We start from the raw sequence: 26713 nt of genomic DNA on the forward strand, positions 1-26713 counted from the left end.
CCAGCGAAAGCTGACACAGATGAGTTGCTGAGAAAAATAACTGAACTATTAAGAAGGAAGAGAGAAAAGAGGAAGGGAACCCAGAAATGTTAACAATGAGAGTAAAACCCTGGACTTTGTACGCATCTGTATAAACTTATAACTCTAGATTAGTGTTCTCAATTCAGCTCAGGGGCCATGGGCAACTAAGAGTCACCAAGGGTTTTCTAAATGGACTTCTCACTGATCTAAAATAAATACATACTAAAAATGTAATAGTAGGAGTCAGGATAATGTTCATAGCCAACAACCAGGGAAAAGAGAAGGGTAAGCAATCATTTTGAGTACCTTTACTATTAGAAACTCCCTGGCAGTTATAACATTGCTACTAACATCATTGTCATCTTGGATAAGGTGCCCAATTGTATCACAACGTATTCTGGCTCTTTAAATAAGTGAGGGAAGCATAACAGAGGGGAAGAGGGAAAGGTAAGGTAAAGAAAGACTTCTGGGGACTTCCCTGGTGGCACAGTGGTTAAGAATCTACTTGCCAATTCAGGGGACACGGGTTTGATCCCTGGTCCAGGAGGATCCCACATGCCGCAGAGCAACTAAGCCCGTGCGCCGCAACTACTGGCCCTGTGCTCTAGAGCCCATGAGCCACAACTACTGAGCCTGCGCACCACAACTACTGAAGCCCACGCACCTAGAGCCCGTGCTCTGAGACAAGAGAAGCCACCGCAATGAGAAGCCCACACACTGCCGTGAAGAGTAGCCCCTGCTCACAGCAACTAGAGAAAGCCCGTATGCAACAACAAAAGCCCAACACAGCCAAAAATTAATTAAGTATAAAAAATTTTTTAATTAAAAAAATTTTTTAATTAAAAAAAAAGGAGACTTCTGGTTTCAGTGTATTCTCTCAAGAAGTTCACAAAATAGTCAAGGTAATAAATTTTTTTCCACATGACCTTTTTCTGAGATTGTGTCCCCTTTTCCCCCCCAACCATGAGGCTGAGCCCAAAGAGATCCAGCAGCCCCTAGTATATGCTATCTGCTCCTGTCCCTCTGATCCTACTGCCTTGATTCCTGGTCTTTCCAACTCCTGGCAGTTCAACTTTTACTTGATTCTACAAGATCCATACAGTCCCAAAAATTCCTATTTCAGTGTAAAAGAGCAAGCAAGCAAGATTTCTGAGGAAGGTTACATTAGATATGGATCTTATACTCTTTTCCTCAGCTACTTTCCATCAGAGAAACAATATATGGATTACATTACTCAGTAAATAATACCTGTCAATCCCAGATTCAAGAATTTTGGAAGGATTTCAAACGGAATAGGGTATAGACAGGATACTCTGTGTAGTCCCATGTTCTGCTAACAAATGTCACAAACTACAGAGTTCAAGAACCATTTTTATGGAAGCCCAAAGATTCCATAAAAATAGAAAGCCAAGATACAAAAAGGAATACTATGAAAAGGTCATATATTATTACAGGTATATTGATGATAAGAAAAGATAAGAAAGTAAGAAAAGAGTAGGAATCATGATCTCTTCAGATCCCTATTATCTTACACATTAAGTATGTTGTTTAAATCCAGGCCTGTTTGGTTCCGTTACTAGGTAGTAAAACCAAAATTTTAATCATCCTTCTATTGAAGTTGTCTTCCCAGACCTAGAAAAGGAGAGTAGCAATTGATAATACTGCCTGCTGCTTATTTTTTCTTGGATTTGGCAGGAAAAGCTGAATGGTCTTTTAAAGTACAGAATATAACTGCAATGAATTATTTCTGAAATGCTCCCAACTATTTTCTTTCCACTTTTTGCAAATAAAGAGGGTAGTTTTCAAAATTTCAGCAAATTTATAGCAAATGCTTATTAAAGAGCTTCCTGAAAGTTTCTTTGCTTAGATTTGTTTCAAGGAATTTCAGAATCCTGATAATAATTTAAAGTCTGAGAGATCCCCAGTATAAATTACCTACTCTCTTGGTTCATTTGCAGCAATAATCATTTTTATCAGATCTCTGCAGATTTACCATATGTTAAAATATACTTGGTCAATTTCCTAACATAATGCTTTTGTGACATCTTGAAAATCATAGTGGGAATATCATATAACAAGAAAAACCTACTTCACAGGGAACTCTACCTAATGCACTGTGGTAACCTAAATGGGACGGAAGTCCAGAAGGGAGGGGATATCTGTATGTGTATGGCTGATTCATTTTGTTGTGCAGTGGAGGCTAACACAACATTGTAAAGCATCCATACTTCAATAAAAATTAACAAAAAGAAAAAATAGAAAAACCTACTTGCTAAAATCCTTATCTCTATCAAATTCTGCAAACTCAACTCCCTCAGAGAATGACAGTTTCTATCTCAGTGCTTTTATAACTTTTTTTTCTGCATTATCATCATCTTACTGAAATTCTTGAGAATGCACTTCGCTGACAATTATGAAACAGAGTTTCAGCTAAACAGAGCAAAAAATACATAATGATTTTCTGTCTCTCAGTCAATCTGGACGCCTACTACATATCCACAACAATATACATGAAAGAAAAGCTCATAAAAAATGCAAAGTGCTGACCAGCCTAACAAATTATCATCATCTGTCTTCCAAAATGCAAGGAGAAACAGTGTACAAAGAACTACCACACAGTACTCAAGCTTTGGTCATAATCTCCATGTTACCTAGAATTCTTAAATGCCAATAGCCTGATTTTCTTCCAAAACAAGGCTACATGCACTGCTGACTTGGAGAGATTAGTAATAGTAGTAGTAGTAGTAGTAGTAATAGTGTCATCATCACTGATTTTAAAAAAAAGAGCATTATGTTACTCTCCTCTTCCACTTCCTCTTCCACTCTCCTCTTTTTCTTCCTCATCATTTCCCTTCTCTTCCTGAACAATTCAGTCCTTAGGGCCATTAAGTAGGGCAGAGAAAAGGAGGCATCCACACCAGAAGAAAGAGGGAAGCCGCAGTGGCCTACAGTGAAGCGATAGAGCCCAAGCCAGGGGATAAAGATGACGGGATTGGGGACAGCTGACACCATATTGGGGTATCAGAGCTTAAGCAAGCTGGAGAAGGCATCTTCATCAGGAGTGGATGATGTGAGAGGGTCAGAGCCCAAATAGGGTGAAAAGAGTGTCCATGTAGTAGTGGCAGAGGGGAACATCCTGATGTGGGGTGTCAGAGTCCAAACAGGGTGAAGACTGTATTCACATACAAGGGTCACACCCAGTGCAGGGGGATTAGGCCCTAAGAAAAATTAAAAAGGTATCCCTCTGTAGATGCCAACTGGCATAAGGAGTCAGAGCCTGAAAAGGGCAAGAGGGTTTCTGTGTAGGAGACACCCTAACATGGTGGCAGAGCCTGAGTGGGGCAAGGAAGACAGTGACACAGAGAGGGTAGGCAGTAGAGAGAAGGATTGGTTACATACAGGGGAATTTATCAAATAAGCATATGTACTAAAGCGAAGTGAAGCCAAGTTTTTCACTACTGAAAATGTGAGTTACAAATATAGGAAGGGAGAAACTAAAATGAATCCTGCCTGTGGAGTTGGAATAGAATTAGACATATCATTGTAAACTCATGGGTTACAAAAAATATAGATACAGATGTTAGTATGTGTATCTTTGTATGTGAATTTTTTTTTCACTCCCTTGCGGAGATAATCTGAGAAAGGTGACATGCCAAAAGCAATGAGCATACCTAGCACCCAAAATCTTAGCTTCTAATTACCATTTTCCAATAAAAGGAACCATAGCTTCTTGGAGAAATGGTTGGTTCAGGACTGAGGCAGAGAAAGATGAGTCTTGGAACATTTTATGATGCCAAAAGCAAGGAAATGATGAAAAGAAGTCAGCCTGAAAGGACTTGTACTGGCTAAGTTTGGGACAATTTAAGTATCAAAATTAATAATGTCAATAATGCATTATAATGTGGGAACAGATGTATGACTGATTCACTTTGTTATAAAGCAGAAACTAAAAAAAAAAAAAAAAACAGTAAAAAAAAAAATAATAATGCATTATAACCCATGCAATAAAATAATAAACCATGAGTCCATACGTATTTACAGGCATACCTCCTCGTTCTATTGTACTTCACTTTATTGCACTTCGCAGATACTAGATTTTTTACAAATTGAAGATTTGCAGCAACCCTGTGTCAAGCAAGTCTACTGGTGCCATTTTTCCAACAGCATTTGCTCAATTCATCTCTCTGTGCCACATTTTTGTAATTCTTGCAATATTTCAAGCTTTTTCATTGTTATTATATTTGTTATGGTGATCTGTGATCAGTAATCTTTGATGCTACTATAGTATCAATAATTGTTTCGAGGGAGGGAGACATTCAAGATGGCAGAGGAGTAAGATGTGGAGATCACCCTCCTCCCCACATATACATCAGAAATACATCTACATGTGGAACAACTCCTACAGAACACCTACTGAATGCTGGCAGAAGACCTCAGACCCCCCAAAAGGCAAGAAACTCCCCACGTACCAGGGGAGGGCAAAAGAAAAAAGAAAAAACAGACAAAAGAATAGGGACGGGACCTGCACCAGTGGGAGGGAGCCGTGAAGGAAGAAAGGTTTCCACACACTAGGAAGCCCCTTCGCGGGCGGAGACTGCGGGTGGCGGAGGGGGGAGCTTCGGAGCCTTGGAGGAGAGCACAGCAACAAGGGTGTGGAGGGCAGAGCGGAGACATTCCCGCACAGAAGATCAGTGCTGGCCGGTACTCACCAGCCCGAGAGGCTTGTCTGCTCACCCACCGGGACAGGCGGGGGCTGGGAGCTGAGGTTCCGGCTTCTGTCGCATCCCAGGGAGAGAACTGGGGTTGGCTGCGTGAACACAGCCTGAAGGGGCTAGTGTGCCACGGCTAGGCGGGAGGGAGTCCTGGAGAAAGTCTGGACCGGCCGAAGAGGCAAGAGGCTTTTTCTTGCCTCTTTATTTCCTGGTGCACGAGGAGAGGGGATTAAGAGCGCCGCTTAAAGGAGCTCCAGAGACAGGCACGAGCCACGGCTATCAGCGCGAACCCCACAAATGGGCATGAGACGCTAAGGCTGCTGCTGCAGCCACCAAGCAACCTGTGTGCAAGCACAGGTCACTCTCCACACCTCCCTTCCCAGGAGCCTGTGCAGCCCGCCACAGCCAGGGTCCTGTGATGCAGGGACAACTTCCCCGGGAGAACGCACGGCGCTCCTCAGGCTGGTGCAACGTCACGCCGGCCTCTGCCGCCGCCGCAGGCTCACCCCACATCCGTACCCCTCCCTCTCCCTGGCCTGAGTGAGCCAGAGCCCCCGAATCAGCTGCTTCTTTAACCCCGTCCTGTTTGAGCGAAGAACAGACGCCCTCAGGCGACCTACAGGCAGAGGCGGGTCCAAATCCAAAGCTGAACGTGAGGAGCTGTGCGAACAAAGAAGAGAAAGGGAAATCTCTCCCAGCAGCCTCAGGAGCTGCGGATTAAATCTCCACAATCAACTTGATGTACCCTGCATCTGTGGAATACTTGAAGAGACAACGAACCATCCCAAAATTGAGGCAGTGGACTGTGGGAGCAACAAGATATATTATTTTTTCCTTTTTCTCTCTTTGTGAGTGTTTATGTGCATGCTTCTTTGTGTGATTTTGTCTGTACAGCTTTGCTTTCACCATTTGTCCTAGGGTTCGCTAAGTCCGTTTTCTTTTTTTTTTTTTTTTTTACGTATAGTTTTTAGTGCTTGTTCTCATCGGTGGATTTGTTTTTTGGTTTGGATGTTCTCTTCCTTCTTTCTTTCTTTCTTTTTTTATCTTCTTTTATAACTTTTTAATTTTTTTATTTTTAATAATTATTTTTCATTTTAATAACTTTATTCTTTTTTTCTCTCTTTCTTTTTTTCTGCATTGTTGTCTGACCCATGTGGCTGACAGGTTCTTGGTGCTCCAGCCAGGCATCAGGCCTGTGCCTCTGAGGTGGGAGAGCCGAGTTCAGGACATTGGTCCACCAGAGACCTCCCAGCTCCATGTGATATCAAACGGCGAAAGCTCTCGCAGACATATCCATCTCAACACTAAGACCCAGCTCCACTCAATGACCAGCAAGCTCCAGCTGTGGACACCCTATGCCAAACAACTAGCAAGACAGGAACACAACTCCACCCATTAACACAGAGGCTGCCTAAAATCATAATAAGGTCACAGACACCATGCACCACCGGATGCAGACCTGCCCACCAGAAAGACAAGATCCAGCCTCATCCACCAGAACACAGGCACTAGTCTCCTCCACCGGGAAGCCTACACAACCCACTGAACCAACCTTAGCCACTGGGGGCAGACACAAAAAACAACGGGAACTACGAACGTGCAGCCTGCGTAAAGGAGACCCCAAACACAGTAAGTGAAGCAAAATGAGAAGACACAGAAACACACAGCAGATGAAGGAGCAAGGTAAAAATCCAGCAGATCAAACAAATGAAGAGGAAATAGGCAGTCTACCTGAAAAATAATTCAGAGTAAAGATACTAAAGATGATCCAAAATCTTGGAAAAAGAATGGAGAAAATACAAGAAACGTTTCACAAGGACCTAAAAGAACTAAAGAACAAACAATGATGAACAAGACAATAAATGAAATTAAAAATTCTCTATAAGAAATCAATAGCAGAAAAACTGAGGCAGAAGAACAGATAAGTGACCTGGTAGATAAAATAGTGGAAATAACTACTGCAGAGCAGAATAAAGAAAAAAGAATGAAAAGAATTGAGGACAGTCTCAGAGACCTCTAGGACAATATTAAACCCACCAACATTCGAATTATAGGGGTACCACAAGAAGAAGAGAAAAGGAAAGGGACTGAGAAAATATTTGAAGAGATTATAGTGGAAAACTTCCCTAATATGGGAAAGGAAATAGTTAATCAAGTCTAGAAAGTGCAGAGAGTCCCAAACAGGATAAATCCAAAGAGAAACATGCCAAGACACATATTAACCAAACTATCAAAAATTAAATACAAAGAAAGTATATTAAAAGCAGCAAGGGCAAAACAACAAATAACATACAAGGGAATCCCCATAAGGTTAACATCTAATCTTTCAGCAGAAACTCTGCAAGCCAGAAGGGAGTGGCAGGACATATTTAAAGTGATGAAAGGGAAAAACCTACAACCAAGATTACTCTACCCAGCAAGGATCTCATTTAGATATGACAGAGACATAAAAACCTTTACAGACAAGCAAAAGCTAAGAGAATTCAGCACCACCAACCAGATTTACAACAAATGTTAAAGGAACTTCTCTAAGCAGGAAACACAAGAGAAGGAAAAGACCTACAATAACAAAACCAAATCAATTAAGAAAATGGTAATAGGAACATACATATTGACAATTACCTTAAATGTAAATGTATTAAATGCTCCAACCAAAAGACATAGACTGGCTGAATGGATACAAAAACAAGACCCATATCCACATTGTCTACAAGAGACCCACTTCAGACCTAGGGACACATACTGAAAGTAAGGGGATGGAAAAAGATATTCCATGCAAATGGAAATCAAAATAAAGCTGGAGTAGAAAGCTGGATATTTTCTCATATTAGACAAAATAGACTGTAAAATAAAGACAGTTACAAGAGACAAAGAAAGACACTACATAATAATCAAGAGATCAATCCAAGAAGAAGATATAACAATTGTAAATATTTATGCACCCAACATAGGAGCACCTCAATACATAAGGCAAATGCTAACAGCCATAAAAGGGGAAATCGACAGTAACACAATCATAGTACGGGACTTTAACACCCTACTTTCACCCATGGATAGATCATCCAAAATGAAAATAAATAAGGAAACACAAGCTTTAAATGATACATTAAACAAGATAGACTTAATTGATATTTATAGGACATTCCATCAAAAAACAAAAGTATACACTTTCTTCTCAAGTGCTCATGGAACATTCTCCAAGATAGATCATATCTTGGGTAACAAATCAAGCCTTGGTAAATTTAAGAAAATTGAAATTGTATCAAGTATCTTTTCAGACCACAATGCTATGAGACTAGATATCAATTACAGGGAAAATTCTGTAAAAAATGCAAACACATGGAGGCTAAACAATACATTACTTAATAACCAAGAGATCACTGAAGAAATCAAAGAGTAAATCAAAAAATACCTAGAAAAAAATGACAATGAAAACACAACGACCCAAAACCTATGGGATACAGCAAAAGGAGTTCTAAGAGGGAAGTTTATAGCAATACAATCCTACCTTAAGAAACAAGAAACATCTCAAATAAACAACCTAACTTTACACCTAAAGCAATTAGAGAAAGAAGAACCAAAAAAACCCAAAGTTAGCAGAAGGAGAGAAATTATAAACATCAGATCAGAAATAAATGAAAAAGAAATGAAGGAAACAATAGCAAAGATCAATAAAACTAAAAGCTGGTTCTTTGAGAAGATAAACAAAATTGATAAACCATTAGACAGACTCATAAAGAAAAAAACAGAAGACTCAAATCAGTAGAATTAGAAATGAAAAAGGAGAAGTAACCACTGACACTGCAGAAATGCAAAGGATCATGAGAGATTACTACAAGCAACTATACGCCAATAAAATAGACAACCTGGAAGAAATGGACAAATTCTGAGAAAAGCACAACCTTCCAAGACTGAACTAGGAGGAAATAGAAAATATAAACAGACCAATCACAGGCACTGAAATTGAGACTGTGATTAAAAATCTTCCAACAAACAGCCCAGGACCAGATGGCTTCACAGGCGAATTCTATCAAACATTTAGCGAAGAGCTAACACCTATCCTCAAACTCTTTCAAACTATAGCAGAGGAACACTCCCAAACTCATTCTCCAAGGCCACCATCACCCTGATACCAAAACCAGACAAAGATGTCACAAAGAAAGAAAACTACAGGCCAATATCACTTGATGAACATACATGCAAAAATCCTCAACAAAATACTAGCAAACAGAATCCAACAGCACATTAAAAGGATCATACATCATGATCAAGTGGGGTTTAACCCAAGAATGCAAGGATTCGTCAATATATGCAAATCAATCAATGTGATACACCATATTAACAAATTGAAGAATAAAAACCATATGATCATCTCAATAGATGCAGAAAAAGCTTTCAACAAAATTCAACACCCATTTATGATAAAAACCCTCCGGAAAGTAGGCATAGAGGGAACTTACCTCAACATAATAAAGGCCATATATGACATACCCACAGCCAACATCGTTCTCAATGGTGAAATACTGAAACCATTTCCTTTAAGATCAGGAACAAGACAAGGTTGTCCACTCTCACAACTATTATTCAAGACAGATTTGGAAGTTTTAGCCACAGCAATCAGAGAAGAAAAAGAAATAAAAGGAATCTAAATCAGAAAAGAAGAAGTAAAGCTGTCACTGTTTGCAGATGACATGATACTATACATAGAGAATCCTAAAGATGCTACCTGAAAACTAGTAGAGCTAATCAATGAATTTGGTAAACTACCAGGATACAAGCTAATGCAGAAAAATCTCTTGCATTCCTATACACTAATGATGATAAACCTGAAAGGGAAATTAAGGAAACACTCCATTTACCATTGCAACAAAAAGAATAAAATACCTAGGAATAAACCTACCTAAGGAGACTAAAGACCTGTATGCCGAAAACTGTAGGCACTGATGAAAGTAATTAAAGATGATACAAACAGATGGAGAGATATATCATGTTCTGGATTGGAAGAATCAACATTGTGAAAATGACTATACTACCCAGAGCAATCTGCAGATTCAAGGCAAGCCCTATCAAACTACCAATGACATTTTTCACAGAACTAGAACAAAAATGTCACAATTTGTATGGAAACACAAAAGACCCCGAATAACCAAAGCAATCTTGAGAATGAATAAAGGAGCTGGAGGAATCAGGCTCACTGACTTCAGACTATACTACAAAGCTATAGTAATCAAGACAGTATGGTAGTGGCACAAAAACAGAAATATAGATCAATGGAACAGGATAGAAAGGCCAGAGATAAACCCACACACCTATGGTCACTTTATTTTTGATAAAGGAGGCAAGAATATACAAAGGAGAAAAGACAGCCTCTTCAATAAGTGGTGCTGGGAAAACTGGACAGCTACATGTAAAAGAATGAAGTTACAACACTCCCTAACACCATACACAAAAATAAACTCAAAATGGATTAAAGACCTAAATGTAAGGCCAGACACTATCAAACTCTTAGAGGAAAACATAGGCAGAACACTCTATGACATAAATCACAGCAAGATCCTTTTTGACCCACCTCCTAGAGAAAGGGAAATAAAAACAAAAATAAACAAGTGGGACCTAATGAAACTTAAAAGTTTTTACACAGCAAAGGAAACCATAAACAAGACGAAAAGACAGCCCTCAGAATGGGAGAAAATATTTGCAAATGAAGCAACTGACAAAGGATTAATTGCCGAAATTTACAAGCGGCTCATGCAGCTCAATAGCAAAAAATCAAACAACCCAATCCAAAAATGGCCAGAAGGCCTAAACAGACATTTCTCCAAAGAAGATATACAGCTTTCCAACAGACACATGAAAGGATGCTCAACATCACTAATCATTAGAGAAATGCACATCAAAACTACAATGAGGGGCTTCCCTGGTGGCGCAGTGGTTGAGAGTCCACCTGCCGATGCAGGGGACACGGGTTTGTGCCCCAGTCCGGGAAGATCCCACATGCCGCGGCGCGGCTGGGCCCGTGAGCCATGGCCGCTGGGCCTGCGCGTCCGGAGCCTGTGCTCCGCAACGGGAGAGGCCGCAACAGTGAGAGGCCCATGTACGCACCCCCCCCAAAAAAAAAAAAAAAACTACAATGAGGTATCACCTCACAGGAGTTAGAATGGCCATCATCAAAAAATCTACAAAGAATAAATGCTGAAGAGGGTGTGGGGAAAAGGGAACCCTCTTGCACTGTTGATGGGAATATAAATTGATACAGCCACTATGGAGAACAGTATGGAGATTACTTAGAAAACTAAAAATAGAACTGCCATAGGACCCAGCAATCCCACTACTGGGCATACACCCTGAGAAAACCATAACTGAAGAAGAGTCATGTACCACAATGTTCATTGCAGCTCTATTTACAATAGCCAGGATATGGAAGCAACCTAGGTATCCATCAACAGATGAATGGATAAAGAAGATGTGGCACATATATACAATGGAATATTACTCAGCCATAAAAAGAAACGAAATTGAGTTATTTGTAGTGAGGTGGATGGACCTAGAGACTGTCATACAGAGTGAAGTAAGTCAGAAAGAGAAAAACAAATACCATATGCTAACACATATATATGGAATCTAAAAAAAAAATGGTTCTGAAGAACCTAAGGGCAGGACAGGAATAAAGACACAGACATAGAGAATGGACTTGAGGACATGGGGAGGAGAAGGGTAAGCTGGGACAAAATGACAGAGTGGCATGGACTTATATATACTATCAAATGTAAAACAGATGGCTAGTGGGAAGCAGCCACATAGCGCAGGGAGATCAGCTTGGTGCTTTGTGACCACCTAGAGGGGAGGGATAGGGAGGGTGGGAGGGAGACGCAATAGGGAGGAGATATGGGGGTATATGTAAATGTATAGCTGATTCACTATGTCATAAAGCAGAAGCTAACACACCATTGTAAAGCAATTATACTCCAACAAAGATGTTAAAAAAAAAATTGTTTCAAGGTGCCATGAACCATGCCCATATAAGATAGCGAACTTAACAGATAAATGTTGTGTATGTCCTGACTGCTTCACTGACTGGCCATTCCTGTCTCTCTCCCTCTCCTCGGGGTTCCCTATTCTGAGACACAACAATACTGAAATTAGGCCAATTAATAACCCTACAATGGCCTCTAAGTGTTCAAGTGAAAGGAAGACTCAGTCATCTCTTACTTTAAATCAAAAGCTAGAAATGATTAAGCTTAGTGAAGAAGATACGTCAAACGCTGACACAGGCTGAAAGCTAGGCATCTTGCACCAAACAGCTAGCCAAGTTGTGAATGCAAAAAAAAATATTCCTGAAGGAAATTTAAAGTTCCACTCCAATGAACACACAAATAATAAGAAAGCAAAACAGCCTTATCACTGATAAGAAAGTTTTAGGGATCTGGATAGAAGATCAAATGAGCCACAACATTCCCTTAAGCCAAAGCCAAATCCAGAGCAAATGAAGTCTGAGAAAGACGTAAGAAAGCTGCAGAAGAAAAGTCTGAAGCCAGCAGAGGTTGGTTCATGAAGTTTAAGGAAAGAAGCCATCTCCATCACATAAAAGTGCAAGATGAAGCAGAAAGTGCTAATGTAGAAGCTGTAGCCAGTTATCCAGAAGATCTAACTAAAATAACTAATGAATGTATAACTGATTAAATTTGTTAAATAAAAAAATTAAAAAAAATAACTAATGAAAGTGGCTACACTAAACAGATTTTTCAATGTAGACAGAACAGCCTTCCATTGGAAGACAATTCCATCTAAGACTTTCATAGCTAGAGAGGAGAAGTCAACATCTGGCTTCAAAGCTTCAAAGGACAGCCTGACTCTCCTGTCAGCCTGTTAGGAGCTAAGGTAGCTGGTGACTTTAAATTTAAGCCAATTGTAAATCAACTATACTTCAATTTTTCAAATTAATTAAATAAAAATAAATTGAAGCCAATGCTCATTTACCATTCCAAAAAATCCTAGTGCCCTTAAGATTTATGCTATATCTACTCTGGCTATGCTCTATAAATGCAACAAGACTGGATGACAGCACATCTGTTTACAACATGGTTTACTGAATATTTTAAGCCCACTATTGCTCAGGAAAAAAACATTCCTCTCCAAATATTACTGCTCAGTGACAATGCACCTGGTCACCTAAGAACTATGATGGAGATGTACAATGAGAGTAATATTATTTTCACACCTGCTAACACAATGTCCATTCTTCAGTCCACAGATCAAGGAGTAATTTCAACTTTCAAGTCATTATTTAAAAAACATATTTCGTAAGGCTATAGCTGCCACAGATAATGATTCCTCTGAGGAATCTGGACAAAGTCAATTGAAAACCTTCTGGAAAGGATTCACCCTTCTGGATGCCATTAAGAACATTCATGATTCATGGGAAGAAGTTAAAAGATCAACAGGAACAGGAATTTGGAAGAAGTTGATTCCAACACTTATGGATTACTGAAGGGTTCAAGACTTTAGTGAGGGAAGTAACTGCAGATGTGGTGGAAATGGCAAGAGAACTAGAGATGGAAGTAGAAACTGAAGATGTGACTGAATTGCTGCAATCTCATGATAGACCTTGAACAGATGAGAAATTGCTTCTTATGGAATGGCAAAGAAAGTAGTTGCTTGAGATGGAAGCAACAAAGGATTTAGAATATTACACAAACTTAGTTGCTAAAGCAGCAACAGGTTTTGAGAGGATTAACTCTAGTTTTGAAAGAAGCTCTTTTGTGGGTAAAATACAAAATAGCATTACATGGTACAGAAATCATTCATGAAAGGAAGAGTCAATTGAGATGGCAAACTTCATTTTCTTATTTTAAGAAGTTGCCATAGCCATCCCAACCTTCAGCAACCACCACCCTGATCAGTCAGCAGTCATGAACATTGAAGGAAGACCCTCCACCAGCAAAAAAGATTACAACTCACTGAAGGCTCAGATGTTGTTTAGCATTTTTAACAATAAAGTATTTTTTTATTAAGGTATGTACCTTGTTTTTCAGACACAATGCTATTGCATATTTAATAGACTATAGTATAGTGTAGTGTAAACATAACTTTTATATGCATTGGGAAACCAAAAAATTCAGGTGACTTGCTTTATTGTAGTGATCTGGAACTGAACCCACAGTACCTCTGAGGTATGCCTATAAATAAATAAATGAAGGGCTTCCCTGGTGGCACAGTGGTTGGGAGTCCGCCTGCCGATGCGGGGGACGCGGGTTCGTGCCCCGGTCCAGGAGGGTCCCGCGTGCCGCGGAGCGGCTGGGCCCGTGAGCCATGGCCGCTAGGCCTGCACGTCAGGAGCCTGTGCTCCGCGGCGGGAGAGGCCGCGGCGGTGAGAGACCCGCGTACCGCAATAAATAAATAAATGAATGAATGAATGAATGAATGAATAAGAGAAAGTTTGATTAGGAATGGGATATTCACATAGTTTAAATGTACTTCCCCACAAAATAGTTTTTACAAATGGAAAAAGAGTAATTGTATATAGAGAAGTCTGACAGACACTAGTAAAAGCAAGTGATTAAAGAGAACATTATCAGAAATAGGACAAAATCAAAATCACATGCCATCTGATAGGATGCAATGAAAAGAACACAGCAACCCCTCTGTGATATTCCTACCAAAATGCATGAGAAAACATCAGGAAAGCCCAAATGAGGGGCATTTTACAAAATAACTGGCCTATAGCCTTTGAAAAGTGTCAAGGTCATAAAAGTCAAGGCAAGACTGAGAAACTGTAGCATACCAAAGAAGTTTAAAGAGGTATGACAACTACATGTAATGGGTGATTTTGAACTGGATCCCAATGATGCATACCACTGGCACACCTGTCAAAACCTGAGTGGGGTCTGGTGGTTATTTCCTGATTTTAGTGGATGTACTGTAGTTATATTGGGAAATATCCTTGTCTTTAGGAAATAACTAAATACAAACTAAGGTATTCTGGGGTGCTAGTACATTAGGTTGGCAACTTACTCTCAAATGGTCCAGGAAAAGAAACAGTTCTTTGCCTTGTACTTCCAGGTTTTCCTCAAGTATGTGATTATTTTTTTTAATTTTTTAAAGAAAAATATTTGAGAGTATATAGTTCTATCTTCAGCTGTTAAAGAATTACTTAAACCTGATTCATGATCAGATTCAGATCATACACTGGTATGCAGTGGAAGATGAGAGCCAAATGTTGACACTGGACTAAGCCAAAGAAAAAGTTGAATTTATGAGCTTTCAGACCCTAGTAAAATTAGACACTACTATATAGTTAGCTATCATCCTATGTGTGCAATTTTTGTAAGGGCCTAAAGAGAAGTCTACTTTCTATCCTCCAAAGCACCATCATCGTGGTAAATACACAGTACACACCCTCAAAATATTTGTCAATTAATAATGCTTTAAAAAGAAAGATAAGGAAAATATTAATGATAGGCTTATTAGGAACCCATTAACCATATGGATTACAGCAGAGCACATACAACTCCAACAGAACACCATTTCTTTCTGTTCAAATTAGCTTTGTGAGGAATGTAGAAGATAAGAATAAAGGCTAAATGTTTGGTGACCAGAACCACTCCTAAAAGTAGGCAGGAAAAAGTAATCCCTATCTCTGCAGTCAGGAAGACTGGACGAATCATCATCCCCAATGGCCTGTCTTGGTGCCTATACCATTCATGATTTAGGCTAAGACAATGTCCCTAAAGAAGTTACCTATTAAAATCCAAATATCCCAGAGTTCCCATTGAAATAAAGATACTCTGAATCTATACAATTATTCCTTGCACAGCCATTAATGTCCTAGTAATAATAATAATCATAACAGAAGCATGCATTTGAGTCCTCCTATGTGACAGGCACTGTGCTAGGTACTTTATATAAATTATCTCTACTTCTTACAACTCTACAAGACAGGTATTATCATTTCCACTTTATAAATAAGGAGAGTGAAGCCCAAAGAAGTGGAATAACTTGCCAAGGGCCAAAAATCCATTCACTGGCAGTTTTCATTCAATTCCAAGATTCAGACTTTTTCCATTACATCTTGCTGCTTCTTTCTACTATGCCATTTGCTGTTTTTGAAAATGGAGATCTAAGGCATGAAGGAATAAAATGTAATATAGGAAACTTTTTTTGGTACAGGGTAAAACTGAATGAGAGTTCTGAGTTCCAGATAAAAGAAGCCAAAGAATGCCTCATAACCAAGACAGAAAGAAAGGCTCTGAAAAGGGACAGAGGTGCACAGAAAGAGAGGAGGTGAAGGTCCTATGCCTTGGTTCCTTGGTTTTTCTACACAGCCTAACACTAGATTTGATGAGGTCCCTGAGTTGTTAATGAGCTCAGTTAAGAACTATGAGCTCAGATTTATCAGCTTGAAAGAGATAAATTATAAAGTTTATTAAGTGAGGACTATGGTGAACACTTTATTTTCCTCCTTTTGTAAGAGGGAAGAAATAAGGAGATATAAATCACACCCATCTGAATCACACCCATCTGACAAGTTATTAGACCACCTTTGAAGACAACAGAAGTTATATAACATCAAGTGCCTAAGAAATTTTGGATAAAATAATTCCACCCTGTTTAAGGTGAAAATGATGACAAAGAAATATTTTAAAACATCTTTAACTAACTTAACATTGAATTCAGTTTACTGTTTACGTGCCATCAAGAAAGGAATGTAGGACTTCCCTGGAGGTCCAGTGGTTAAGACTCCGCACTTCCACTGCAGGGGTTGCGGGTTCAATCCCTAGTGGAGGAACTAAGATCCAGCATGCCACACGGCACAGCCAAAAATATAAAAATAAATTTAAAAAAATTTTTAAACTTGGTAAATAAAAAAAAGAAACAAATGTAAAGCAAAATACTGCCTGTAATGTGAAACTGTATGATGAGCAAAAGCAAAAATAATGAGAACTATGTAAGATCTGAAATACGTTACTTATAATTTTGTAGAAAATGTACTTTCTAATTATACACTGGAATAATATTGGCAATTTCATATTTTAACCAAGGACATACATTGGTCCCTATGGAACAAGGAAGCAACATGGCACAATAAAAAGATCTCTGGGATCAGAAAGATCTGAATTTGAATCTTGGATCTGTCACTTACTACCTTTGTAACTTTGGGCAAGTTATTCAATTTTTCTGCTCTTTTACCCCATATATAAATATGGAGTTAATAATAAATGCCTTTCAGAATAGTGATTCCACTTCTAGAAATGTATATTAAGAATATAATTTTATGGAAAAGATGATTTGTATAACAATGTTCATCAAAATATTATTTATAATAATAACAAGTAAGTTAAAATATCCAGGTATCGAGTATTAAGGGAACGTTTAAGTAATGGTATATACATCACCAGATCAGTGGTTCTCACACTTTACAGAGTACACAGCAATTAAACTAGGGAAGCTTGTAAAATGCATATTCCCAGAACTTATACCCCAAAATTCTGACCTAGTAAGTCTGAGATGGGAATAGGAAATGCATATTTTTAACAAACGACCAGGAGTGATTCTGATGGAAGAGGTCTAAGAAAATTCTGCATTAAATGGAATACTATGGTGTGATTAAAAATATGATTATGAAGACTTTGGAATAACACTGAAGAAGTTTGATACATTACTAAGCAAAAAATTCAGGATTCAAACTGTACACTCTATCTAACAGCAACTACATTAAACATACATAGGAAAAAGTTATTTTAGCAATAGGATTGGAATGATTTTCACTCTTCTCAATTTTCTGAAACACAGTCATGCTATTATCATAAATGAATAAGTAACATATCAAAATGTGAAACAAAAAGTCAATGGATCTCCATGGCTTTCAGATTAAAATTCAAACTCCTAAGGGCAGCACACAAGTACTTCAATCTCCAGACTTACCTCATATCCATGCTCTATAACAAACTACTTCTAATACCCCATATTATATATATTCTACATTTTCACACACAATTATTAAATATACTGCTCCTTTTGCCTGAAACACCCTTCCTGCAAATTGTCAACCTGACAAACTCCTACTCATTCAATAAGGTTCAAGAATCACCTCCTCTCTGAAGTTTCCCCTGACTACTCCTCCAAACAGACTAAAGGTATCTCCTCCTTGCTCCTGGCATTCCTGTAGCATTGTTTGAGACTTCCATTACAGCACATATCACACTGTATTAACTCTTTGTTAAATATTGTCCCATTATTCTACAGGTACTTGTTTGTAATTCTTCACCTTCTCCATTATGTCTCCAAAGTTTCTATGAAATTCAGAGTAACAGACCACTCTGGTCACTAGCCAAAGCAAGCCAACAGGAAGCAACTCTGTTCTAGGCTACTCCACCACCATGGAGTTTACCATGCCAAAGAACATCTCTGCATAATTCCTGCAGCTCCCCACAAACTCCCACTCACTCCCATGCCTCCATACTAGAAGTAAAATATCTATACAAAACAGGGATAATTCTCTAAGTAAATACAGCAGTTTTTTAGTATATTCAAAACATAAGATACTAAATTTAGCATATTTATATGCTACATGAAACATTTCAAATGCAGACTAGTAACTAGAGGTATCAAACAAGGATTCAAAGTGGCTAAATACTAATTTGGGGGGGAAAAAAGAAAAAAAGAAAAGAAAACTTTAGTGTGGAAGAATGCTAATTGGGATCCAGGGGACAGAATTTCAAACACCTCCCCAGTAGTGAAACATGGGTTTATGAAAAAACCTACATACTGAGTAAACTTACAACATAAATTTTTTTTAATAACAAGAAAATGGATGTGGAAGAATTTGAATCTAAAACCACATTAGATATTAAAGCTCTTATACAATTCTATTCTATATCTTTGTTATAATAAATAAAAACATCTTAGGAATAATTTCTGGAAATAGGCAAAATATATACCATATGCTGATACCTAAGATCAGTATATAACAGATATCCAATAAAAAGTTCTAGGGACTAATTAAGTAGCAAAAAAAAAAAAGGGTTTTCCAGCACCAGCCCTATGCTATCCTATTTCTCTTGCCTCCAATCAAATCCCTTTCCCCTTCTACAGCACCAGCCTTGTAAGAAGAAAGGATAAATGACCACCTTTATCCAACCCACCCTTGCAAATCTGAAAAATCCACTCCATCAACTCTGCCATTAGAGTTCCATAGCTTTAGTATTTTGGCCTAAAGTATTGTTTCCTCTTTAAATGAAAATACTAAAAGAGCTTCCTCTTCCTAAAAGCCTTTACCAGTCAATCATACTTCAGTATGAATTGTCAGCACCCACAAATAATTGTTGGTGGTGGGGTAAGGTTAGGAAAGGCACAAGGGCACTGAGTCCATGACGTGTGAGGAGAAATTAACATTAAGATATGCAGGAAACTAGAGATGATGAAAGCAAACTCTGTAAACTCCACAATTCTGAAGGTCCAATTTTTGTTCTTCTTAATCTACTTGTCACTATACACAGCCCAACCCAACTCTACTCCTCACACAAAATCTGCTACTCTTGGAGAGGGACAGTTGGCACAAAAACTAGAGGCAGGTTGAACCTGGACTAATTAGAATGGAGAAGAGACTTTCTTTCTAGAAAAAGAAATTTGAGCAGGAAGGGTTAGAGGAAATGGGGTACAGGGAACAGAAATATCAAGCAGGCAGCAAGAAATGAGGTTGGCTGTTTATGCCCACAACCATCAGTCAAGAGATGATCCAATTTAAGGGCAACAAGTTTAGGCCAATTGTTTCAGCTCACTTAACTAGAAGTAATTAACCACTTTAAATAAAGCTGCTCTCACAACACAATAGAACCCAAATAATTCTACAGCACAACTGAATCAAAATTCACTTTATAAACAGATTCGTAAAGATATGCTGTTAAATAATAAAGCACTATATATAAGAAACACTCTCAGAGGTGAACTTTGGAGATTACAGTAGAAGGAAATGAGGAAAACAAAATTTATCCTTTGAACATATATTTTGATTCACCCTCAAAAAAATCACACAATTGCAAGCCTCACCCAGGTTTAACACAAATGTAGAATTCACCCGCTGTCCTACTGACACAAAAGAAGAAAACTGGACTGTAAGAAGAGTTCTTAGGTCTGTGTTACACAAAAAAATACACTGGGCTGTCAACTGGCATTGTGCCTCTGGCTGCCATATGGTTTACATGACCATGTCATCACAAACTAGAGAAAGAACTGGCACACAGATGAGTCTTCTGTGTAAATTCCTGCTTTTTCAAATGTAAGATAATCTCTCATATCAGCATATAATGCATAACCAAAACTCATCATATTTTAATTAATTAAAACCATGCTGCAATATGTTCAAAATGGAAACCAAAGACACACTGAAATGCATTAAACGTTAAATAGCTTCAGGTTCTGTAGGTTGAAATTAATCTTTTCTAACCCATGATTTGAATTATAGTCAGCTTCCATTTCTAGTTAAATACTCAGGAAAATGTTCTAAAATAGGCTCTTTGAAAGAATTTTCCAAAATTACCTCAAATGCATAATTAAGTAAATTATTTCAGTATACAACTGAACTAATCAAATAGTGTGTACTGTCACCCGAGAGGTTAAATTGCTAAGGCCAGTAGGCACACTACTGAATACTGTAAGTTTCTGTATTAATGTCAGTGAAGACCTACCTCACTCATCTGTAACTGTAAGAAACCACTGAGATGCACTAGGAACTGGGCAATGTAAAAATGGACAGGTTGAGTAGTCACCAGCTGGTTGTCCTAATTCCCTGCTACACATCAGCCTCACAGTTTTGAAGAGGGAGCTGAAAACCCTTTAGCTGAGAAAGAGGTCAATACCAAAATTCCCTCTCCTCTCTCCTCACTCCCCATCATGCAGCTGGCACTGTTCACTCTGGCAGACACAGCTCCCTGAACATAATGGTGCAATCACCACTTCAAATACCATTACTATCTAAAATAGATAACCTACTTGCAACTTGACTATTTTTATAGATATAACATTTCCATGCAGTTTAACTGCTCTATTTGTGATTTATTCCATTTAACTAATACAGTTTCCCTGGAAATGAGTACCTTATATCAGAGTCCCAATAACCACAATTGCCCAAATAGTTGTGAAAATTACAATACTTCCAAGTTGCCTCTTATCTCCTTGTATCCATCACCAAAAATTTCATGAACTGAATCCTGAATCTGAAAAATTTATAAGCTCTCTGGTTTATATACCTTTGATAACAAGAAGATTATTTTTTCCTCAGTTCTTACTGATATACTTCTTCACATGGGAGTCTTGAGAACTGGATTCCTTATATTCAACAAGAATTTACTAAATACACTTCACATAGTATTCGACTCTTTGAGGCATTAAGAAAATCAAGTAAATTTGAGGTATTAACAAACTTTTTACTGCTTTATCAAAGTACAAATAATTCTTAATCTAGACTAAAAAAGAAATAATTTAACACAGTTTAAATGGGAATTATTTTTGTTTAGGTTAAAAGGTAGTTATGCCAAAGAGAGAGTTTTTAAAAAGCTCTGCAGCTGTCTCATGAAAGATATGTTAAATAAAATGAAATTTCACATGTAATATGAAGGAAGAAAAGGAGGGAAGCAACTCAATTTGAGTACTCTAATGAGCTCTGATGAGCTCAAATTTTTTAAGGATGAAAGAGGGTGGCAAGAGGTCAAACTGAAAACAAACACAAAAGTGAAGTTGTACACTTGCCCTAGAAAAAGGCTAATGTCCTTTTCAGCTAAGTTTGAAAAAAAGGAGGGAAGTAATAGAAGTTCACTGCTATGATAGCTGATGTAACTTTAATCTCTCACAGAGTAAAACTGTGGATGGTTTTAGACCACAAGAGAATTTCCTAAGACATCTAACAACACCAAGAATCTGATTCTTCCCAACTTCTACTTTGCTCTTATCCCTAGTGAGAATCATTTTCAAACCAGAAAGGATAAACAAATAATGCTAGGAGATTACTGAAGCTCCAAAAAGACAGAGATCATAAGAGACACTTAGCTGCTTTAAATGAATCTAAGTACCCAGACCCAAAAGAATTAGAAGCAAGGGGGTAGAAGGAATTTGCACAATACTAGGCATCATCAATGGTTCGCTATCAGAAACAAGCTATAACAAAGTAGCCTAATTTTCCTGGAACTTATAGACTTACTACTACAGGGGTAGATCAAAGGAATGACAAACATAACATAATGTGACTATAGAAAGGCAATGGAAAAAATACCTCATAATATTCAAACAGATATATTGGAGAGAAACAGCTGGCTAATAGTTCTGTTAAGTGGCTTCGATGTTAGTAGGAAGACCAAGAATAAAGATTGCCATTTTTAAATTTATACCAATCTGAAGAGAGGTTCTTTAGAGGTTTTCATTACACAATACATGTTCGCTGTAGAATATTGGAAAATGCAGAGAAGCCTAAATAAATAAATAAATAAATAAATAAATAAATAACACTCACAATTCCACCATTCAACAAAGAATATTATTTACATTTTGGTGTTTATCATTCCAGACTTCTTAATGTACAGTATAAATGTTCACACACACTTATTCTTTGTTAAAGAAAAGGATCATACTACAAAGGCTGTTCTATAACTTTTTTTTTTAATTCAAATATATCAAGTCCCAGTATATTCTACACTGGTCAAATGACACCTAGTGCATTTTGTTCATTTCTGGTCACCACATTTGAAGAGAGTCATTGAAAAATTTGAGAATATGAAAGAAGAAAAAGAGGGTAGTGAAAAGTATAAAAATGTAAGTTCTTACCACCTATGCTCTATTGCCACATGACAAGAGGCTGCTAAAATCTTGGGGAAAAAAATAGATTTATAAGAAAACAATATAGCTAAATATTAGCTACAGAACTGCCCTGGCTACTTTGTATTGACTCATAAAGCCAAACTAGTACCAACTGCTGGAAATTACAGGGAGATGAATTTCAGCTCAATAAAAGATGAATTTTTTTAATTATTAGAGCTGTCAAAAATGGAATGGATGGATCTAGCCATTGCAGGGTTTAACAGAACTGGAATAACTGGTAAAGGATGTTAGAGGTAAATTCTCTAAGTAAGAAGTTGGATGAAAAGGCCCCTTTCTATTTTAAGATTCTGTGATTCTAATGGAAAACTTACTACAGAAATTTACTCCTAGTATAATGTGAAGCCAAACACTTAGTAATTAAGGCCTTAAGACAGAGAGTCAACAAAATGGTAAGGAAATGGAGATATTTAGTCTTGATAATGAAAGTAGGAAGAGGTGGCACTAAAGACCTTAAAATTGTTGAAGCATTGTTACATAGAAGTTGAGATTAAATTTATTCTGGAAAGCTCCAAAATTTTAAACTAAAAACAAAATGTAGCAGTTCAAGAAAGGAAGATTTCAGCTCAATGGAAGGGAAAGGAAGGTTTACTAATAAATTAGAGCTTTCTAAAATGAAAAAAAAGAAGAAATAGAGTCAAGTGCTTTAAAGCTGTGTGAGAAATAACGGCACAATGATGAACACCAATGTGCATTAACTTCTTTATACCTCATTTAATCCTTACAACAGTCCTATATGATAGGTATTATTACTATTTCCACTTCATAGAAGAGCACAGTGAGGCTTAGAAACATATTTATATTTATTCAAAGTCATTTTTACTACTGCTAAAACCCACAGTGTCACCCAAACATACCTGATTCCCCATCATACAGTTACTGCTCACTTAGTAGGTAATGTGTGATCAAAAGCATCTTCAGAAAAGTCTTTATCTACTGATCCCTCAAAGGGCAGTTATGAGTTGTTTTTTGGATATTTTTAAGCAAAAAAAAAAGAAAAAGAAGGATTTTTGAATTAAATTATTATTCATAGCAAAAAAGTGTTCAGATTAGACTATCTAATTGGCCATGTACCTTAAACTTTTGCAAATAAAACAGATTCAATGAGTAAGACTTAAGACGCAGTAAGGCAAATCTGAATCCCAGAACTTAAAATCTTTGCCATTACTAATTATTACTAATAACCTTAGGCAAGTTCTTAATCTTCCTATCTCTTTAGTCCTTCATCTGAGAAATGAGGACCAACATCTTAAGGTTGATACAAGAATTGAATGAGATGACACACGCATTTAGCACAGGTTCCGATCCTATTACTACACAACACAAGTAATAAAGTATGGCAGGGGAGTACCAAACCTATTCCACAATTCATTCCAAAATAGTTTAAAATTTTGAAGTGCCATTATGTTTGAAGGAAACGGGATAAGTATCTATTACCCTGTAAATAAACTTTTGATGACAATCATTTGTGAAACAAAGTGACAACTAAATAAAATGTGCCTTCTTAGGAATTTCATTTTATGCAAAGGATCACCAAAAGAATATAATTTCAATTCTCATTTTCTTCAAAGGCACTGTTTTAGTTATTTATTCAGTATGAGATAGATAAACGCAAGTTTAAAGGTTATTGGTTTTGATTTTGATGTTTTACAGCTTGGTTCAAACTACTCTAATGAACACACTTTTTTTAGGTTTTTTGTTTTGTTTTGTTTTGTTTTCTATGTGCATTTTCATTGTAGAGCTACTATTGCTACCTCTGACAAAACCAGCAAAAGAGAAAACCTCTCATTCAAGAAGTACATTGGGGTCAAAATTTTGGTGTTTTATTTATGTTTACCAACATTAAATAGTTGCTATTCTATTCCTAAAATTTGACATCTGTTCTTTTTTTTAAATGGCACAACCGAGAAGGTATTTAAAAGATGTTTACCTTTAAGTTCTATCACAAAGATAAGCTTTTTAAAACACCAATTATCTCAATGAAATTAACCAAAATTCTCACTGTTCTCAAAGAATTCTTTAGTGTTTTTCCAAAGAAATTGATTATTTTTAGAAACCTCTTTCAGGATATTGGTTTCTAGCCATAATTATTTTTATCACTGATATGACCCACTGGCAAACATACTTATTTTACCTGCAATTTAAAACTATAGCCAAATAAACTGCTTCTGTATACACTACCTGTGACTAAGGGCAATTACTAGAGCTATAATCTGAAATATTACACATTGTCTAATTGTGATTTTTTTTATGACTTCTAAGCTCTTTACGTGCCACAGTTGAAAACCAGAAGTACTTAACTTTCTTTTGACCCTTATTTGTATCATCAGTAAAATTAGAAATGATAAATGATACTCTATTCTTTGTCCAAAGTACAGAGCCAAATGAGAAATATACAAAGAAATTTGAAGTACATGTTTTAAAAACATATTTCAATTTGATACTTGTAAAAATTTTTTTGGAGGATGTGATTTAGCTCTTTGGCCAGTCTTTGTAGAAGAAGACATACATACAACAGCAATGACATCCAAACTCAGTCCTTTACCTTACATCTCCTTTCCCTCATATCTCCTAAAGAGAGCAATCTGGAAGGGGCTGGCATTATTAAATTCAAAATCCCCGATGGAGTTACAGAGAGCTGAGCTACTTTGAAAAATTAAAACAGTGACATGGCAACAGTCCAGATAATAAAATGAGTCAAGGTTCTACAGGATGTAGAAAAAATGAAAAGTGCCATCTACTTGTGATTGAAAGTGAAAATTACTCAACAAGGGAGTACACACAAGAGTCATCACTTCTAAGACTTAATGAAAAAAGTCCCATAAATATTCATTGTACTGAAGTGAACTGTCATTCCAATAAAATGTCACTGTCAACAAGTATAGATGATCACGTGGAGTTTTCTAAAATCCTATCAACTATTTTCCAACTAAAGTCATTACACTGTAATAGAAATATTCTCATTTACCCTATTGGCCAGGACTGTAAACAACTGCTTTATCTGACCACCACAACATATGAAAACTTGTGTAAAGAACACAATGTCATCACCCAAAAGTTTGTATTAAGCACCTTAATTAAGTCAAGAGTAGCAAGAAACAGTTTTTAAAAACCAAGAAAATCACTTGAGCTTAACAAATTTTTACAAGTACAGCTGAGCTGTCTAAGAGATGTTTTAGGGTGAAGATATGAATGATGATTGATGCCTCCAAAAATATCCAGGGTAAACTGAATAGCCATGATTTTAGAAACTAAATAGCCTTCCTTGAATTTTATCTAGTGAATATTCTGCAGGCTTCCTCCCTCACAACTGATTTCATTTGCCCATCAATTCAACTTTTAAGTTAATTGTTTTTTCAAATATGCAAATCAACCCTGCTCTTTCCAAGGTACTGCCTGCTGAATAAAGACCTTGACATTTTTTTAAATGTCATCTTAGAAAGATTCTCCAAGCAATATTAGTCTCACATGGAACATCTTCCCATTAAAAGGCCTCTACTATATTCCATATACACTTGCCCAATCCCGACCTGGCATCCTTCATCCTGAGATATAATAACCAAGTTTCACTCAGCCATGTCCAGGTGGCTGAAAGTACTGCTGAGGCTGCCTAACGTGCCTCATCAAGTTTTACACACACCCTGTACTGATGACATCTCATCAGAAGGTTCACTTTCTTCATTTTGTGGGATCATATCCCACAGCACAGCAAATGCCTTCTGCAAGAGAAGGGTAGCAGCAACCAAAGGCTGTGGCTTTTGCAGAATAATTGCACGCATGCAATACTTCTTTGCCAATTTCATTTAAGTAGACAAAAAAAAGGTCTGGGTTCGAAGCAGAAAATATATAATAAACACTGATGTAAAGAGGGTGAAACGCAGAAATTCTTCCAGCAACACTAGTACATGTATAAGTTCTGCACCACAGCTCAGAGAAAAGTAGCTACCGACGCATTGATGGAAGGCTATCTTAAAATTACTCAAAGAATCTAAGGCATCAATCTGACTGGGAGGTTCATGCCTCCTCTCCACACACACATTCTGTTTTCCTACCTAATTTAAGAATGAATCGCTGGCAGCCACCAGGTGCAATAACCATGAGGCGCAGGACGTATCCAT

General features: G+C 37.4%; 1 protein-coding gene across 8 annotated transcripts in view; it reads right to left on the reverse strand.

The window, feature by feature from the left end:
- Nucleotides 1-26713, reverse strand: part of ANKS1B (ankyrin repeat and sterile alpha motif domain containing 1B) — a gene marked incomplete at both ends in the record, with an annotated part of 1147860 nt that overhangs the window by 1120964 nt on the left and 183 nt on the right. The window lies entirely within an intron of this gene.

This window comes from Hyperoodon ampullatus (genome assembly GCF_949752795.1).
Source record: "Hyperoodon ampullatus genome assembly, chromosome: 11".
Taxonomy (NCBI): domain Eukaryota; kingdom Metazoa; phylum Chordata; class Mammalia; order Artiodactyla; family Ziphiidae; genus Hyperoodon; species Hyperoodon ampullatus.